Source organism: Scyliorhinus canicula, chromosome 30, assembly GCF_902713615.1.
Source record: "Scyliorhinus canicula chromosome 30, sScyCan1.1, whole genome shotgun sequence".
NCBI classification, from domain to species: Eukaryota; Metazoa; Chordata; class Chondrichthyes; order Carcharhiniformes; family Scyliorhinidae; genus Scyliorhinus; species Scyliorhinus canicula.
In genome coordinates, this window is record NC_052175.1 from 10,178,234 (window position 1) to 10,197,406 (window position 19,173).

The window sequence follows — 19,173 nt, forward strand, 5'->3', positions numbered from 1 at the left end:
AGTAAGACTCTCATATCTGTTGGACAAGGTCAAGGGATGAGGCTTCTGCACTCCTGAACGAATCCCCCTACCTGCCTCACTTCCAATCGCACCCTGTTTTTCCTGAACACTTACTGAATTTGAATTACTTAATCTACCGGGTGTGACTGCCTCCTGAAGCAAAACGTCCAGGTAACTCTCCCCCTCCCGGATGTGCCGCAGAGTTTGAAGCTCAGACTCCAGATCATCAATTCCGATCCGGAGTTCTTCCAGCAACCAACAGTTGCTGCAGATGTGGTCACTGCCGTTTACAATGGGATCAGCTAGCTCCCACACCATACTATGTACACAAATCTCATTATGTGTGATATCTGCCGGGTCATACTTCGCGCAAGAATTTTTACCTGTTTCGTTAGCATGTGAAACTATGGTATGGGACCATTTAGTAGCGTCTTCCTCATGGAAGTTTCCGTATAATGCCTTGAAATGTATCCATTGGCGACCAGCAAAGGCGGTCGGATGTTACCCTCTCTTTTGCCTCCAATTGTTTAGATCCTCTACAGGTTCCCCTTTGTTGTATCCGATACATCTAATATTGCGACCTTCATTTTCTCTCAGGTTTCTCCTCCATCGTTTTGGGGTTCTGTCAAAGCTGACCTTACCGACTGTCTGATGCTCATTACTATCAATTTAACTTCATCCCTGTCACCTAATCCGGACATGACCTTTGTTGGCGCAGCACCTCAAATAAGCTGTGCGAGGCTGCGGTGGGCTGAAATGGAGTAATTTTGCTGAAAGCTTCCCTTAACTGAGTTACGGAAAGTGGGGTGGTGTAGGTGATATCTAGACCTACCTGATCTCTTATACTTCATTCCGTGGTGACCGGATTCATGGGTATCGGGACAGCTGTGAGGGTTGGTGCGGCCGGTGCTCCCGGTGCCTTTCCTTTTGGCTGGCGTGGCGGCTGCATTTGGCTTTCCGTTCCTATAGCCTACATTTGCGCGCTTTCAGTTAACTCTTCCCAATCTGCCATCTCTTCCTCACCTGTCTCATCTGTCCCGAAGGCACACATTAACCCATTCCGGACTGAATGTAACGAAAGGAGCCTGTCTATCTTTCGCTGGCATTTAGCGTGGTCAACGGTGCTCTGCCTTTGTCTTTAGTGGATTGATGGAGCCCTTTTACAGCTCTTGAAGCATATTTTGTACTTATTCTCCGAAAACAAACTTCAATTCCATCTTCAAATACTTCCCTTCATTTGCACGTCTTCCTTCCCTCCTTCCTTCACGCTTTTTTCTCTCCTAAACACCTACACCTTCATTCGCTTCTTCTTCCTTGCTTTCATGTTTCTTCCTCATAATCCCTTATTCTCAGCTCCTCTCCCTGCTTTCCTTATTATTCACTTTAATCCATACTCTAACTTTATTTCCTTCACTCCTCCCTACCATCTGTCTTTCTTGTTCTTTCCCATTCTCCACTCCTGCTTCCATTCCACTTCCTTCTACCACTACATAGCACGTCCTTCCCTCCATCCTTCCTTCCCTCCTAACTTTCCTTCTTCTGTCTTTTCATCTTTCCTGTCACATTACCCTCCTTTCCTCCTTCATTTCATCCTTTCAGATTTCGATCCAACCATTCTTCCCTTCACTTCAGTCCCTCCGTTTTCTATTCTTACTTCGTGATTTCGTCCTCCAATATTTCCTTCACTCATCCCTTCCTTCAAACCATATTTCTCTCCGTCCTTCTGACCCTTATTATTCACTGCCTTTGCCCCTTCCCTTTTACATTATTCCTCCCACCTTATCACCCCTCCTTCCTTCTCAACTCTCTTCAGCGTTTTCCATCTATCCTTCCTTCATCCCTGCTTACTAACATATTTAATTTACTCCCACGTTGCTTGCCTCAATTCTTTGAACATCCTTTCGTTCCTTTGTTTTTACTTTCATTTTTTTACTTCCATAATTCCTTCATTACTTCGCTGCTTCTATCGTTTTCTCCTCTTTCTCCCGCCTTCACCACCCTTCCTTCCACACTTCCCAACGTGCCCCATTGCCTTCCTTTATTCCTTCCATCCTTATAACACTTTTTACCTCCTTCCTTCCTTCCGTTATCAGTATTTCTTTCCTTCCTTCCTGCCTTCCTTCCATCTTCCTTCCTTCCAGTTAGTGGCATTTGGGTGAGTTAAACATAATCCGGATAAACTGATGGAGAGATGGAAGGGATGAGTGAAGGAAATATTGGAGGACGAAATCACGAAGTAAGAAGGCCATCAGCACGATTGGAACCAGTTCAATCTGAATTAATATAATGGCAATTTGAGCAAAGAATAGAACAATTTGTCTCATAATACATATGATAATGTTTGCTCAAACTGACTTTCTTTATTCACCTCTTTCCACTTTCCGGCCCACATGAATGAATGTCAGACTCTGTTTGGAACTAAACAAACTCACTTTTCCTCTGTCGATAGAAAATGAGAGGCAAAATGGCACTGACAACAAAACATCTGTGGTACTGAGCAACCATCTTCTGTACTCCCAGGCAGATTCACTTTCTTTCTTTCGGGTCAAAACACGTCACTGACCAAATATTACATCTGTGGACTATTAACTACAATGCCTTGGAGCTATATTGTGGCATAATTTTCAACATCATTTAAATTGCATTAATCCAAAAGATTGTTACATCACTTAATTAACTAAAACGCCTATGGCTACTATACAGTTTCAAGACTGCAGATATTTTCGAAAGATTTATGGAAGCAGAGACATTTAAATAAATTTGTATCAACAGAAGGTATATAGTCTCTGAAACTCTTGTTGTTTGCATGGTTGTTCCTTTTTAATCAGAAAAGCTATGCGTTGGTTGCATGTGTGCCTTTCCAAGACTTTAGTGGGTGGCACGGTCGCACAGTGGTTAGCACTGTGGCTTCACAGCGCCAGGGCCCAGGTTCGATTCCCCACTGTGTCACTGTCTGTGCGGAGTCTGCATATTCTCCACGTGACTGCGTGAGTTTCCTCCGGGTGCTCCCGTTTCCTCCCACAGTCCAAAGTTGTGCAGGTTTGGTGGATTGTACTTGCTAAATTACCCTTATTGTCCAAAAAAGTTAGGCGGGATTATTGGGTTACGGCGATAGGATGGTAGCGAGGGCTTAATGTGGTCTGAGCAGACTAGATGAGCCAAAAGGCCTCCTTCTGCACTAGATGTTCTATGTCTTCTTCCTTCCATCCTTCGTTCCTTCCTTCCGTCCTTCCGTCCTTCCTTCCTTCCTGCCTCTCTCCCTCCGTCCCACCCTCCCTTCGCTCCTACCTTACTTCCATCCTTCCTGCCTTTCCCAGTCCTCCATCACTGCTTTCTTTATTCGTTCCTTTCATCCTTCCACCAAATTTTATTTCTGCTGCACTCTTCACTTTTCTCCCCTCCCTCGTCTCTCCCGTATTTGATTCTACCTTTGCCTCCTGTCTGCATTCCTACTCGCTGTTATTTATTAATTTTTCTCTTTCTTTCTTACTTCCTTCTTTTCTTTCTTTCTTTCTTTCTTTCTTTCTTTCTTTCTTTCTTTCTTTCTTTCTTTCTTTCTTTCTTTCTTTCTTTCTTTCTTTCTTTCTTTCTTTCTTTCTTTCCTTCTTTCTTTCCTTCTTCCTTTCTTTCTTACATCCATGTTTCTTTCATCCTTATTTTCTTTCCTTACGTCTTCCTTCATTCCGTCCTACCTATCTCCCATTCGTTTTTCCATCTTTCTCACACCTTCATCTCCTTCCTTCTTTCCCCCGTTCATTCCTGATTTCCCTCCATCCTCCACACCTCCTTTCTACCTTTCATCGCCTTCCCACAGTACACGAATTCTTCCTCCCTTCCATCCCTCCCTTGGAATATTGCCCACAATTCTGGCCGTCACACGGCCAGAAGGATGTGGAGGCTTTGGAGGTTTTACAGAGGAGGTTTTCCAGGATGTTGGCTGGCCTGTCAGTAATAGGTACGCGGAGAGGCTGCATAGACTCAGACTATTTTGATTAAAACGGCGGAGGTTTGGAGGGGGTGTGACCTGACCGACATCCACAAGATTATGAGGGGTATGGATAGAGTGGATGGGCAGGCAATGTTTCCTACGGTGGAGGAGTCAGTCACCAGGGGGCATAGCTTTAATGTACGTGGAACAATGTCTCGAGGAGATGCGCGTGGTCGTTTGTTTTTTACACAGAGGGTGGTGAGTGCTGGGATCACATTGCCACGTTGTGGAAGCACATACATTCACGGCGTTCAAAAAGGTATCTCTACAAATACATGGATGGAATGGGTAAAAAGGGATACGTGACAAGGAAGTGCGTAGGGTTTTGGCCAAGGTTAGTATCATGACCAGTACTGGCTTGGAGGGCCGAATGGCATGTTCCTGTGCTGTAGTGTTCTTTGTTCTTTCTTTCTTGTTCCTTTTCCCCTTCCTTCTTTCCGTCCCGTGCCACTGCTTTCTTTCATTTCTTCCCTCTTTACTCGGTTCCCTGTATACTTTCCTTCAACCCTTCTAACTCATTGCCTGTAGAGAACTAAAGAAATAGATATTACTGTAAAGCAAGTAATTTTATTAAACCACCAGTCTGTAACAAATGCGGAGGTTAATTTTAATTCACTTTTAACATAATTTTGTTTAACCAACAGTGTTTAATTCACGACTCGATTGTGTGAGTCAAGAGAGGCCACTTTTTCAGAAGCTGGAAATCTGATATGAAATTTAGAAATTGTTTGTTCAGTGACTGTAATCAACTCCAGGCATCATGGGACCACGGGTCTTGACTTTTCTTTCGCTCCCTCCTCAAAAAGAAAGGGATTATTTCCAAACGTGAGCGGATAATTTCTTCCACTATCAACAGCAACACCTAATTCGTCACACTTAACTGAGGACAACATGGCTCTCAGTTTTCTGATGAAGCTCAAGGTCCTTTGGGCACTTAATGACATAGAAAAGATTTACTTCCCCATCTTGGCCGCGACCGGCGTCCCACGTAAGTCATTACGTGGGTTTTGTACTTTTGTCTCTTAAAGCTGTGACAGATCCAATTTATTTTCTTGCATTCCCTGAATTACAACAGTGAAAACGTTTTAACATGACGGCAGTATATCTATGCGAAAGATACCTCCATGGTCGGAAAGTTATTTAGAATGGTTGGACTTTGCGACACATATTTATTTCTGTGAGTTCATCCATTTCTTTCTTCCTTTTCTCTCATTCTATGAGGGGCAGCAGGGTAGCATGGTGGTTAGCATAAATGCTTCACAGCTCCAGGGTCCCAAGTTCGATTCCCGGCTGGGACACTGTCTGTGTGGAGTCTGCACGTCCTCCCCCTGTGTGCGTGGGTTTTCTCCGGGTGCTCCGGTTTCCTCCCACAGTCCAAAGATGTGCGGGTTAGGTGGATTGGCCATGCTAAATTTCCCGTAGTGTCCTAATAAAAGTAAGGTTAGGGGGGGGGGGGTTATTGGGTTACGGGTATAGGGTGGATACGTGGGTTTGAGTAGGGTGATCATGGTTCGGCACAACATGAAGGGCCTGTTCTGTGCTGTGCTGTTCTATATTCTATCTTTCGCCCTTTTCTTTTTTATATTTTTTGTTTGTACTTCTGCAACTTTTCGCTTTCACGTTTCTGCTATTTTCTCTTCCTTCTTTCTTTCCCTTTTAATTTTTTTTCATTTCTTTCTTATTTCTTTCACTCTGTCTTTCTCTCTTTAATTATTTCTATCTATGTCTATTTTTTTCATTTTCTTTCTCTATTTCTTTCCTTGTATATTTATTTTTATGTGTCTTTCTTTCTTGGTTTATTTTTTCTTTCTTTATATCTATCTATCAATCTATCTTTCTTTCTTTCTTACTTTCTTTCTATCTTTCTTTATTTCATTCTTTCTTTCTTACTCACTCTCTCTCCCCCTGTCTCCCTCTCTCTCTCCCTCTCCCTCTCTTACTCTCTCACTCTCTTCCTCTTTTTCATATATAATTTTCTTCTTCCCTCGTTTCTCTGTTCTTTCTCAAAGTGTACATTTGACGATGGGCTATGTTGCACTGGCGTGAACTCCCATTCACTCATGTGAACACAATGGATAATACACCTTGATGTCCATGAGACCAGAAGACCATACGACACAGGAGCAGAATTAGCACAATCATCCAATAGCTCCGGCACGGCCATTCATTGGTGATTGAGACGTTTCTCAACCACATAATCCTGCCTTCACCCCGTAAACCCTGGTCCCAATGTTAATCAGCAACCTATCTCTCTCTGTCTTAAAGCCGCTCACTGATTTGGTGTACGCAATCATCCGAGGCAGTGTTCCACAGATTCACCAGCCTCTGGCTGAAGAAATTCCTTCTCACCTCTGTTTTAAAGGATCGTGCCTTCAGTCTGAGACTTTACCGTCGGGTTCTTGTTTTTTCTACAAGTGGAAACATTCTCTCCATGTCCACTATTTCAAGGTCTCTCACTATCCTGGATATTACAATGAGATCCCCCCCCTCAACCTTCTAAACTCCAACGAGTCGCCCATAATAAGTTAAATTTCTGAATTTTGTCGAACTCCTCCGTATTTCATTAAGTGCTTCCAGTTTGCTGTCCGTACGGAGACAGGTGTTGTTTGGAAGATTTGCCTCTGATATCATCTGGTCACATATTCAGCAAGTTGTAATCATTCTGCTGAAAAAATCATTGCTACCAGGTTAATGAACATTGAACATTTGTCCAGCAGCTTCCTTTTTATGGATTTCAACATCGTGTGATTCGTTGTCTGAAATTTCTGTTTCCACGTCTCACAATTCTAATTTTAAGCAATTGTTCATGATTTTTAAGCTCTTGGCCTGTTTTATTTAAAATGACAGAAGCACAGGGCTTCTGACTGGCATATGATATGTCCTTTTGACTATTTTTAATGCCATTCTTGATACAATTCTGCTGTTTCACTATTTTTTTCCATAGTACTGAAGAACTTTGTAGATAATTCAATTGTTCTAATTCAGTGTGCAGGAGACGGAGGATACACCACATTCTCAATTGTCTTTTAAATGTTGCTAATATTAGAGCAGCACGGTGGCATAGTGGTTAGCACAATTGCATCACAGCTCCTGTGTCCCAGGTTCGATTCCCAGCTTCGGTTACTGTCTGCAGAGTCTGCACGTTCTCCCCGTGTGTGCGTGGGTTTCCTCCGGGTGCTCCGGTTTCCTCCCACAGTCGAAAGATGTGCAGGTTAGGTGGATTGGTCATACTAATTTGCCTTTCGTGCTGGGTGGGGTGACTGGGTTATGGGGATAGTGTGGGGAGGTGTGCTTGGGTAGGGTGCTCACTCCAAGAGCCGGTGCAGACTCGATGGGCCGAATGGCCTCCTTCTGCACTGCAAATTGTATGACACTATCGGGCCAGAACGGTGGCACAGTGGTTAGCACTGCTGCCTCATAGTGGCAGGCATACGGGTCCAAGTCCGGCGTTTAGTGACTGACTGAGACGAGTTTGCATTCTCTACAGGAGTGCTCAATGCCCTAAATACATTTACTGTAGTACGTGTGTGAGCACACAAAGTGAGCACTGTTAATGAACTGAAAACCAGTTTTCTTTTTCTACTTAACCTGCTCGTTTTCCATCGCCTGCACGGTGTTCAGAGCTGTTAAGGTGGACAGATAAGCCTTTCAGATCTGAAAGCAGAATGGACTGCTTCACTCACACAAAGTGTTGCAAAATCGTACGTTTTCTCCAGGCTCTCCCGGAATAAGTTGAGGAGGCCAGGTGAACGACATTTCTTCGAATGTTTTCCCTTCTCGAGCTGAATTGGAGTTGAGAGCTCAATTCGAACAGGCGGTACGGTGGCACAGTGGTTAAAATGTCTGCCTTACAGTGCCGGGTACCTCCTGTTGAATCCCGGCCTTGCGTGATGATGCTGAGTTTTTGTGTTATCCCAATGTGCTCTCGATTTCTCTCACTATTCAAAGATCTGCAAATTCGGTGTTTCGACCAATTGACCTTCAGTATCCAATGACTGCAGATTAAGTAGTGTTCTCGGGATAGGTTGGGACAGTGGTCCGAGAAGGGCTGCGATTTTTCAGGGTCAGTGCAGGTCTGCCGGGACGAATGACCTGCTTCTGCACAATAGGAATTCTTTGGAAAAGTGTTTCCCCCCTCACAGGCAATTATTTGAAGAAAACAACCAGATTATAATCCAATTTTCCCGAATTTCGCCTTGGCATCTCAGACCCACATCTAAATACATTTTTTAAGTGTCAAGAGAGTTACTACCTCCACCACCATTTCAGGCAGTGAGTTACAGGAACTCACCACGCTTTGGAGGAAAATTATTTTACTCAGACATCCTCTAAACCTCCTGCCCCTCACCTGGGGCTAGTTTAGTACACTGGGCTAAATCGCTGGCTTTTAAAGCAGACCAAGGCAGGCCAGCCTCCCCGAATAGGCGCCGGAATGTGGCGACAAGGGGCTTTTCACAGTAACTTCATTGAAGCCAACTCGTGACAATAAGCGATTTTCATTTTCATTTTCATTAAATATGTTCCCCATTGGTCATTGCTCGCTCCACCAATGGGAAATGTTTCTTCCTGTCTATTTTATCTATACCCCTCATTCTTTTATACATGACAATCATGTTCCCCTCAGTCTCCTCTCCTCCAAGAAAAAAAAACAGCCTATCAAATTTCTCTTCATAACTAAAACGCACCAGCCCAGGCAGAATCCTTGTAAATCTCCCCATGTTCCCGAACCGGCACTCATATTTCTCCGATGATGCGGATTTAAAAATTGCAGACAAAATTCCAGCTGTGCGATAACCAGCGTTTTATAGACTAAACAACGTTTTATAGAAGCGACAGGCCTATTAGCAAGCTCTCCCTCTGAGAGCTTTTTTAGAGCTGAGTTTATTAAAAGGGTGTTCCTCCACAGCATTTTCTGGGAGAGTTCCCTCCATGCCTGAATCGAATGTCCGACTGCAACCTGTCCCTGGTCTCCTGTGGTTATTCGGATGAAGTCCGGCAAGATGTCTGACAACACAAGTAAAAGTCCAACATGTTTATTTCAAACACTTGCTTTTGGAGCACTGCTCCTTTCTCATTCACCTGAAGAAGGAGCAGTGTTCCGAATGCTAGTGTTTGAAAGAAACATGTTGGACTTTAACCTTGTGTTGTAAGACTTCTTACTGTGCTCACTCCAGTCCAACGTCGGCATCTCCATATCATTCATGAAGTCCAGCAGATTGGTTTCTTTTTATTTGAATTCATCTCTTCTTATTCTATTCTATTTAGTTTAAATTCACAATATATTTGAAGTCATGTTCAATTTGTGTGATTTATTACACTGATTTCACTGATTACACACCCGAACTCCATTTTTGTTCTAAAATATTCTGCAATACTATATTTCATCACTGCAGGTCCTTGACGAATATTAATTGATTGTGAAGAATATACTTATGCATATTACTGAAAGTGTTGCCTTGGTTCATGGGAAAAACTTTAGTATTCTGGCATTGTGGGGTATAACTCTACATTCTCTGTGCTTTCAGTTAATGTGGTGACGATTGTGGTCATCTGTCGTGGTAAGTGTGGCCTCTGTAAATGTGTAACAAGCTACCTGGTTGCAATGGCAGTCGCGGACATATTGGTGGTTATCATCGATCTGATACTGAGGCAGATTCCTATCGTTTATCGTGACCAATCAACCTTTCTGTACTCTGTTCGCATTTGCAATTATCATGCCGTTCTGCTTTATGCTGTCACTGACTGTTCTGTCTGGTTCACCGTCACGTTCACCTTTGATCGATTTGTGGCTATCTGTTCTCAAAAACTGAAAACGAAATACTGCACTGCGAAGACAGCCTCTATTGTCCTTGGGGCAGTGACTGCACTTAGTTGTTTGAAGAACATTTTCTGTTTTTTTATGTATACAAGTGAATATTCACTTTCCAACAGTCCTTGGTTTTGCCACGTGAAGCTTGCTGTACTTCGCTCGTTGGTCTGGTCCATCATTGAATTTATTCATTATGTTTCAAATCCTTTATTTCCATTTGTTTTGATACTGTTGTTCAATGCATTGACGGTGAAAAATATTATCGTGGCCAACAGGCTGTTATGAGATACATTAGTGCATTGCACAGTGAGGCAGAGTGCCCCGTACTCGTTCGTGGAAATGTGAGAGTGCTTCTCCATGTCTGGGGAAATGTCGGCATCACAGCACAGCGAACTCCTTCAATTCAGAACTGTTCATTCCTTCTTCGCATTAGAGCATACTCTGCAACCCAGTGCAACAACTGTTTAATCCAACGACAGCACGCTCCTGCATATTTGCAGCACACTCATTTTACCAATGACACCTAGGGCGGCGCAATGGTTAGCACTGATGCCTCACGGCACAGAGTTCCCGGGTTCGACTTGAAGCCCGGGTCACTGTCCATGAGGAGTTTGGAAATTCTGCCCTCGCCGCCCCCCCCCCCCCCCCCCCCCCCCCCCATGTATGCGTGGGATAGCCCACACAACCGAAAGATGTGCTGGGACGGTGGATTGGCAGCACTAAATTGTCCATTAATTAGAAATGTATATTTAACAAAACGATGGAAAACCGTGGTTATCAAGGAGCTGAGAAATAGAAAAACACGTTATTTTTAAAAGAATGGACTACTTACAGTGAGAAACACAAGCAATAGCGAAATAAATTCGAGACCATGCAGAATAATGATGGGCCAGATGGGATTTATCCAAGGATTCTCTGGGAAGCCAGGGAGGAGATTGCAGAGCCTTTGTCCTTGATCTTTATGTCTTTGTCGACAGGAATAGTGCCGGAAGACTGGAGGATAGCAAATGTTGTCCCCTTGTTCAAGAAGGGGAGTAGAGACAACCCTGGTAATTATAGACCTGTGAGCCTTACTTCGGTTGTGGGTAAAATGTTGGAAAAGGTTATAAGAGATAGGGTTTATAATCATCTTGAAAAGAACAAGTTGATTAGCGATAGTCAACACGGTTTTGTGAAGGGTAGGTCATGCCTCACAAACCTTATTGAGTTTTTTGAGACGGTGACCAAACAGGTGGATCAGGGTAAAGCTGTTGATGTGGTGTATATGGATTTCAGTAAGGCGTTTGATAAGGTTCCCCACGGTAGGCTATTGCAGAAAATACGGAAGTATGGAATTGAATGTGATTTAGCGGGTTGGATCAGTAATTGGCTAGCTGAAAGAAGACAGAGGGTGGTGGTTGATGGCAAATGTTCATCCTGGAGTTCCGTTACTAGTGGTGTACCGCAAGGATCTTTTTTGGGGCCACTGCTGTTTGTCATTTTTATAAATGACCTGGAAGGGGGTGTAGAAGGATTGGTTAGTAAATTTGCAGACGACACGAAGGTCGGTGGAGTTGTGGATAGTGCTGAAGGATGTTATAGGATACAGAGGGACATAGATAAGCTGCAGAGCTGGGCTGAGGGGTGGCAGATGGAGTTTAATGCGGAAAAGTGTGAGGTGGTTCACTTTGGAAGGAGTAACAGGAATGCAGAGTACTGGGCTAATGACAAGATTCCTGGTAGTGTAGATGAACAGAGAGATCTCGGCATCCAGGTACATAAATCCCTGAAAGTTGCCACCCAGGTGTATAGGGCTGTAAAGCAGGCATATGGTGTGCTAACCTTTATAAGCAGGGGGATTGAGTTTCGGAACCACAAGATCATGCTGCAGCTGTACATAACTCTGGTGCGGCCGCACCTGGAGTACTGCGTGCAGTTCTGGTCACCACATATAGGAAGGATGTGGAAGCTTTGGAAAGGGTTCAGAGGAGATTTACTGGGATGTTGCCTGGTATGGAGGGAAGGTCTTACGAGGAAAGGCTCAGGGACTTGAGGTTGTTTTCGTTAGAGGAGAAGGCTGAGAGGTGACTTAATAGAGACATATAAGATAGTCAGAGGGTTAGATAGGGTGGACAGTGAGAGTTTCATTCCTCTGATGGTGATGACCAACACGAGGGGACGTAGCTTTAAATTGAGGAGTGGTAGATATAGGACAGATATCAGAGGCGGTTTCTTTACTCGGAGAGTAGTAGGGGTGTGGAACGCCCTGCCTGCAACAGTAGTAGACTCGCCAACTTTAAGGGCATTTAAGTAGTCACTGGATAGACATATGGATGAAAATGGAATAGTGTAGGTCAGATAGGCTTCAGATGGTTTCACAGGTCGGCGCAACATCGAGGGCCGAAGGGCCCGCACTGCTCTGTAGTGTTCTATCTATGTTCTAATGTTACATACGTTAAACAAAGTACAATAAGGTCAAAGTGACAGACGAAAATTGAAGCCACGGCAATACAACTCAGTGTTATGGTTTGTCCTTCCTAAAGTATGTGGGAAGCATTGGACCCTCGTTCTCTCAAGACCAGCACGTGTGTAGAAAGTGTCACCAGCTGCAAAACCCTGAGTTGTGAACTTTGGAGCTCAGCCGGTGGCTGTAGTCACTGTGACACATCCACGAGGCCGGGAACTATGTGGAAAGCATGGTCAATTACGCCATCTCACAGCAACATCGGAGCTTTCAGCAGAAATGGCATTGACGGGAGGTGGGCAGTCCAAGAAAACCACACATGTTGTGGAGAGTCCCCTGTTGTCCCGTTGAATGATCAGAGTTCCGTTTTGCATACAAGAGAGAGTGTTAATTCCTCAGAAGGGACGCGTCTCTGGCACCATAGACAAATCTGCTGTACGGGAGAAGGGAAGGATATGAACAGCAGTAAAAAATGAATCGTTCAATGGGGTGTTTCTGTCTGACCATATACTTGACTCCAGGATGCTATGTTGCCTCCCTGGTGCTAGGGCCAAGGATGTCATGGAACAACTTCAGCGCATTCTTCTGGAGCAGCGCGATCAGCTAGAGGTTACCGTCCACGTCTGTCCCACTGAATCAGATAGGGATTATTGCAAGTTCCTGAAAGCAGACTTTAGGGAACTAAAAGGGAGCTTGGAAGTAATGATCGCAAAAGCAGAAATCTCAGGATTACTCACTGACCAAAATGCTGATGATTATAAAAACAAGAGAATGAGAGAGTAATCCCATGGTCGGATATGCGCCATAAGTGGGAGGACATCTGCTTTTTGATGCATTATAACAGGTTCTGGGAATCAAAGCTGTGCTAGTCAAAACATCTACAGCTGCAAAGGAATGGGATGAATATATGTCAGGGTAGTTGGGGGACGTGAAGGGTGGAGGTATTAATCTAGATTAATTGAAGAGTTAATCTGAAGGCAAGTTAAGAGCCGGGATCAAAATATTGGGAATCAGTGAGTGACGCCGAAAAACAGACAACGCACAGATTTGTGGCAGTGCCTATATATATAGATAGATGTATGCAAATTCAAGGGTCATAGTCAATACATCTGATGAGTTTAGGTCACGAATAGACACATGGTGGAATTATCTAATTGCCACATCATAGACTTGGCTTGAGTAGGGGAAACCATTGCATTTAGAACAAAAAACAAAGACAAGTACAGCACAGCAACAGGCCCTTCGGACGTCCAATCCTGTGCCGACAACGCTGCCCTTCTAATCTAAAATCTTACACACTTCCTAAGTCCGTATACCTCTAATCCATCCTATTCATGTATTTGTCAAGATGCCCCTTAAATGTCACTTTCGTTCATGATCGCAAGAGTTGATACTGAGTTTTCAAGCAGGATAGGGAGTGGGGCACCATTATAGGATGAAGAATCAATGACAGGATGGATGATATACTAAATGTAACGTCAAATCAGGTCAAATCCGTTGAGCTCAGAAATTTCTAACCGGGAATTCTCACTGCTATAACTATGATAAACCACCAATTAGCAGAAATGAGTTAGAAGGGCAAATATAGTCAGATTTCTGAGTGTAAAAAAAGTAGGGGTTATCTCTCGGGACCTCAACTACCCAAATATCAATTCGGATACAAATAGAGCGAAAGACACTTCAACTATATTGAAGAAAACGTTTCTCGCCAGCACGCAATAACCCCAATGAGAGGTTTGCACATCTAGATTTAACCCACGGAAATTAAGTTGAGGAAGTAGGAGAAGGGGCAGGTGGAACCATTATGGTAACCATACTATAGAGGATGCACTAATACTGGAAGGTGGAGAAATTAACAGGGTTATATGAATTGTCTTCAGGCTGTTCAAGGAAGCCAGGAAGGAAATGGGATGCCGCTTTCCGGTTCATTCTCCAATGCTCCTTCTATACAGGTGAGGTATTAGGGCAGCACGGTAGCCTGGTGGTTAGTATAAATGCTTCACAGCTCCAGGGTCCCAGGTTCGATTCCCAGCTGGGTCACTGTCTGTGCGGAGTCTGCACGTCCTCCCCGTGTGTGCGTGGGTTTCCTCCGGGTGCTCCGGTTTCCTCCCACAGTCCAAAGATGTGCGGGTTAGGTGGAATGGCCATGCTAAATTGCCCGTAGTGTCCTAAAAAGTAAGGTTAAGGGGGGGGGGGTTGTTGGGTTACGGGTATAGGGTGGATACGTGGGTTTGAGTAGGGTGATCATGGCTCGGCACAACATAGAGGACCGAAGGGCATGTTCTGTGCTGTACTGTTCTATGTTCTATGTTCTATGTATCAGAAGGTTAAAGGCCGAGAAAGGTTTAACCGTTATTTTAGGATGGTGCAAGGGATGGGCCTGAACGTTGGGAAGATTATTGGAAACAATTTTGAGAGTCAAACTGTCACTGAGAAAGGCACGGATTTACAACGGCTGGTCAGTATGGTTTTATTTGGAGAAGATCGTGACTTACTAACTCCATAGATTTTTATGAAAAAGTAAGAGAGGAAGATTGATAACGTTATTGCAGTGGATATTATCTACGTGGATTTCAATAACGTTTTTCACAAGGTCCCTCATGGCAGAATGGTTAGAAAAGTAGCATATCATGGGATACAGCGGAAAGAGGCAGGGTGGATCCAAAACTGGCGTAGTGACAGGAAGCAAAGGGCAAGGAATATATTGCACATGAAAAATAGATTTCAGTGATCTCCATGGACGTCAGTGTTGAGGCCATGTTGTTTGTTACAAATATTAATGATTTAGGCATAAATGTGGGTGGAATAATTGTTACATTTGCAGCTGACACAGATTTAGGCCGTTGACAGATCATCAGGTTACTGGGCAGAACGAGGCCACTCGGCCCATTGAGCCTGCATCGGCCCATTGAAAGATTACCCTGCCTAAGATCACACCTCTACCCTATCCCCGTAACACAGTAACCCCTCTAAACGACTTTGGACACTGAGAGCAATTAAGCCTGGCCAATCCACCTAACCAGCACATGGACTTGTGGGAAGAAACCGGAGCACCCGGACGAAATTCACGCAGGCACGGGGAGAACGTGCAGGCTCCGCACAGTGTCCCAAGCCGTGAATAGAACTTGGGACACTGCAGCAGTGAAGCGACAGTGCTAACCACTGTGCTAATGTGCTCACAACGTAGTTGATAGTGAAGAGAATACCTGTCACCTCGAGAATGTTGTTAATGATTTGGTTGAGTTTGCAAAGAATGGTGAATGGTATTCCAGCCGGAAAAGTGTGAGGTAATGAATTCGGGCAGGGAAAACAAAGCTCGGGAATATTGAATAGACAGGTAGCTATTGAGAGGGATAGAGGAAGTGGGTGAACTTGTAGTGGATGCCCAGTGGCCCAAAAAGGTGGCAGAACAGGTCGACAAGGTGGTCAAGAAAACATCTGGAATGTTTCATTTCTCGGGATAGATAATGAATACAGAAGCAGGATGTATTGATGGAATGGTATAAACGCTATTAGACCAGAGCTGGAGACGTTTTATTTTTCAGATCACCACATTAGGGGCAGCAGGGTAGCATGGTGGTTAGCATAAATGCTTCACAGCTCCAGGGTCCCAGGTTCAATTCCCGGCTGGGTCACTGTCTGTGTGGAGTCTGCACGTCCTCCCCCTGTGTGCATGGGTTTCCTCCGGGTGCTCCGGTTTCCTCCCACAGTCCAAAGATGTACGGGTTAGGTGGATTGGCCATGCTAAATTGCCCGTAGTGTCCTAATAAAAGTAAGGTTAAAGGGGAGGTTGTTGGGTTACGGGTATAGGGTGGATACGTGGGTTTGAGTACGGTGATCATGGCTCGGCACAACATTGAGGGCCGAAGGGCATGTTCTGTGCTGTACTGTTCTATGTTCTATGTTCTATGTTATTACAGGGAGGACCTAAATGCCCTGGAGAGAGTGATGAAGAGATTGGCAAACATGTTGTCAGGGCTTAGAAATTGAGGCAATGAGGAGAGATTGTCTTGGGTTGTTATCCTTAGAACACAGGAGGCTAAGGGCAGACCTTTTGGATTTTTACAAAATTATGAGGTGCCTGGACAGGTTGGACAGGGAAGATTTGTTTCTTTCAGCTGTGGATCAGATAGCGGCAAACGAGAAATGAGATTGGAAAAAACGGATCAGAGCGGACTTCATGGAATGCTCTTTTCAGCCAGATGGCGATGGTTGTCTGGAATGCACTGTTTAACTTGATGATTGAGGCTGGAATGTTCAAATCATTCAAATCACTTGGCTCTGCATGGTCAGGTCTGCACACTGCAATGTTGAACAAGGGCTGAAAAATGTGGACCACAGTACAGCGAATTACTGTATCTATGTACAAAACAGTGCTCCATCCCAATACCATGAAACACTGCCACCCAATACAGCTCATTTATGCATCCCAGTACAGCACATTCTTGCATCCCTCCATGGTATATACCTGCAAACTAGTACCGTGCGATCTTGAAAACCAGCATCATGAAACATTGCCCCGCAGTACAGCACACTCCTGCATCCTCGGATCGTGAAGTCCTGCATCCCGTTCTAGCATACTCTAACATCTCATAATACTACAGTCCCGCATCAAAATATAGCATACTCCAATACCTCGGTACAGCAAATTCCCTGCTCACAGCTGTACAAAGTTGCATCCTATTGTACTGCAATCCGGCACTCACGAACAGTGCACTGCTATGTCTCAGTAACATTCATTCCTAAATCCAGTGCAATACACACATATATCTGGGCACCATGCACTCCAGAATCCCAGTGCAGTACAGTTGTGCATCGCAACATAATGTAATTCAGCTTTCCAGTGTTTATCAGTATATGCGTTTGTGCTTCATACTGTGTGCGTTTGTGTGTGAGTCGATGAGTGCGAGTGTGTTTATTCTTGTGTTTGGGTCAGTTGTAATTTCATGAGTGTGCATCTGCAAGAATGAGTGTGAATGTGTATCTGTGAATGTGAGTCAATGGTAGTGTGTGTTTTATGATGAGTCTGTTTGTGTGAGAGAGTGAAGAGTGTACATGTGTTTGTGAATGTTCATTTGCGTGTGCATGATTGTGCTCGTCTGTTTGTGAACATATGTGCATATGATGCTGCGGAGAGGATATTAATGAGTTGCCAACTTAGATGCATGCTGGGAAATGCTTGACTATATAGATTAACACTGCCTTTAGAACGAAAATAAGTAGGTCAGGTAACATAAAAAATACTGCTTAATATTTTGGACACGACATTATTATGATAACACATTGTCCTCCGAAAGATAACAAAATGTATACCCGTGTTGGTTTTAGCCAAGGGCAAGAACATACGTATTACGTATTTCATCGCACGTACTTTCCATGTCAATTTAATATCAACAATGCTGTTCACTTGAAGCTGTTATATCAGACTATAAAGTTATGCTTCCTTCAATCGAATCTCAGATTGTGATGCACTTGCAAAAAAAAACAGAACATTCTCTCTCCGCAAATATATTTGTGTAAGTACATTTCCTTAACTCGAACCTCCAAGAATTTGTCTTTATTATAATTTCCACGACAAATTGGCGTCGTCTCAGCTGAAAGGGAGAGAGCCATAGCGCGACCCCAGCTGAAAGGGGGATCTGCTGCTCGGCAGCCTTAATTACTGGCCGGTGACTCATACTAGGGTGAAATATCTTAACTTAAAAATTAACAATAGCTGTATGGGAAGAAAAAAGGTCCCTTAGAGACTAACATTGAAAAAAGCGACTTCAAAGTTCGTGAAAGGATAAACACCGGTGTGCACCCCCGGTAGTATTTGTAAATGATTTCCCCGGGCGTTGCACTTGTTATATATATATGATCTAAAGTATTTTGCACATGGAGCGATGATCAATAAACTCGACTCCCCCTCACAGGCCGTCCCGAAGCATCGATAAGGGCATCAGGAGCGAGAAAGAAGGTGAAATCCTGAAAGAAGACAGATAAGGGAATCAAAATTAGTAAGATAATGAAAAGAAACAATAGTAAAGCAACGGAAAGTGGTTGGAAAACCTTAATTACCCAATAGGAATCTGGTGAAGCTGTCCCCCTCTAAAAAAAAAACAGGGGAGTAAAAGTAAAAAGAAGATTAAGGTAAAAGCGGAACAGTTGGGCTCCTTTCGAAAAGGGAATTCACATTTTCTATATGCCGTGAGATAAGGCTGACGGTTAACTGCGATATTTTAGAGCTGAGAGTGTGTGTTTTATTTAACCAATTAATTTTAGCCAAAGCATGAAGTGCTAAGTGGGTTGTATTTTTTATCTTCTGATATTGTGAGTCCGAGATTATAACTTCAGTGATTTGTGTTGAGATTTCTCTAATTCACTGAAACAGTGGAAATTAAAATCAGTTTAAAAGAATTAAAATGCCATTACGAATCGAAGTAATTGAACATGAATGCGCTTTTAGACCAGGTGATGAGATGCAAAAGGCATCATTCCAAGTTCTGCGCCCCCTTATGTTCTGAAGGAAACAGTAACCATCTTAGCAGATAGTTGACCTTTCCTGAATTGACAAAGAAAAATATACGTCTCGAAGAATAGCTAATGCCCGTATAGAATTGGTAATTTTGTTACTTGTGTGGTATTTATGACCCCCTCCCAGAAGATGTTTTGCTGCTTTGAAATTATGCTTATGGTGCATCTTGGCCAGCGTTCAATGATGGGATTGTAGTCCCACCCAGCATAAATGGGGGCTGGGTTCCAAATAATGATAATCACTTGAATGAAGGAAATTAGTCCCTCCAACACTGGTTAGAAAATATAGGGAAAGAGGCTCTCATGCAAGGGGCCAATAAACATGGAGGATTTTCCCCAGGAAGGATGTACCCCACCTAGCGACACCTTCCCCGATTAGGCAGACAGACACTCTGCAAATTAGGAGTGGGAATACTT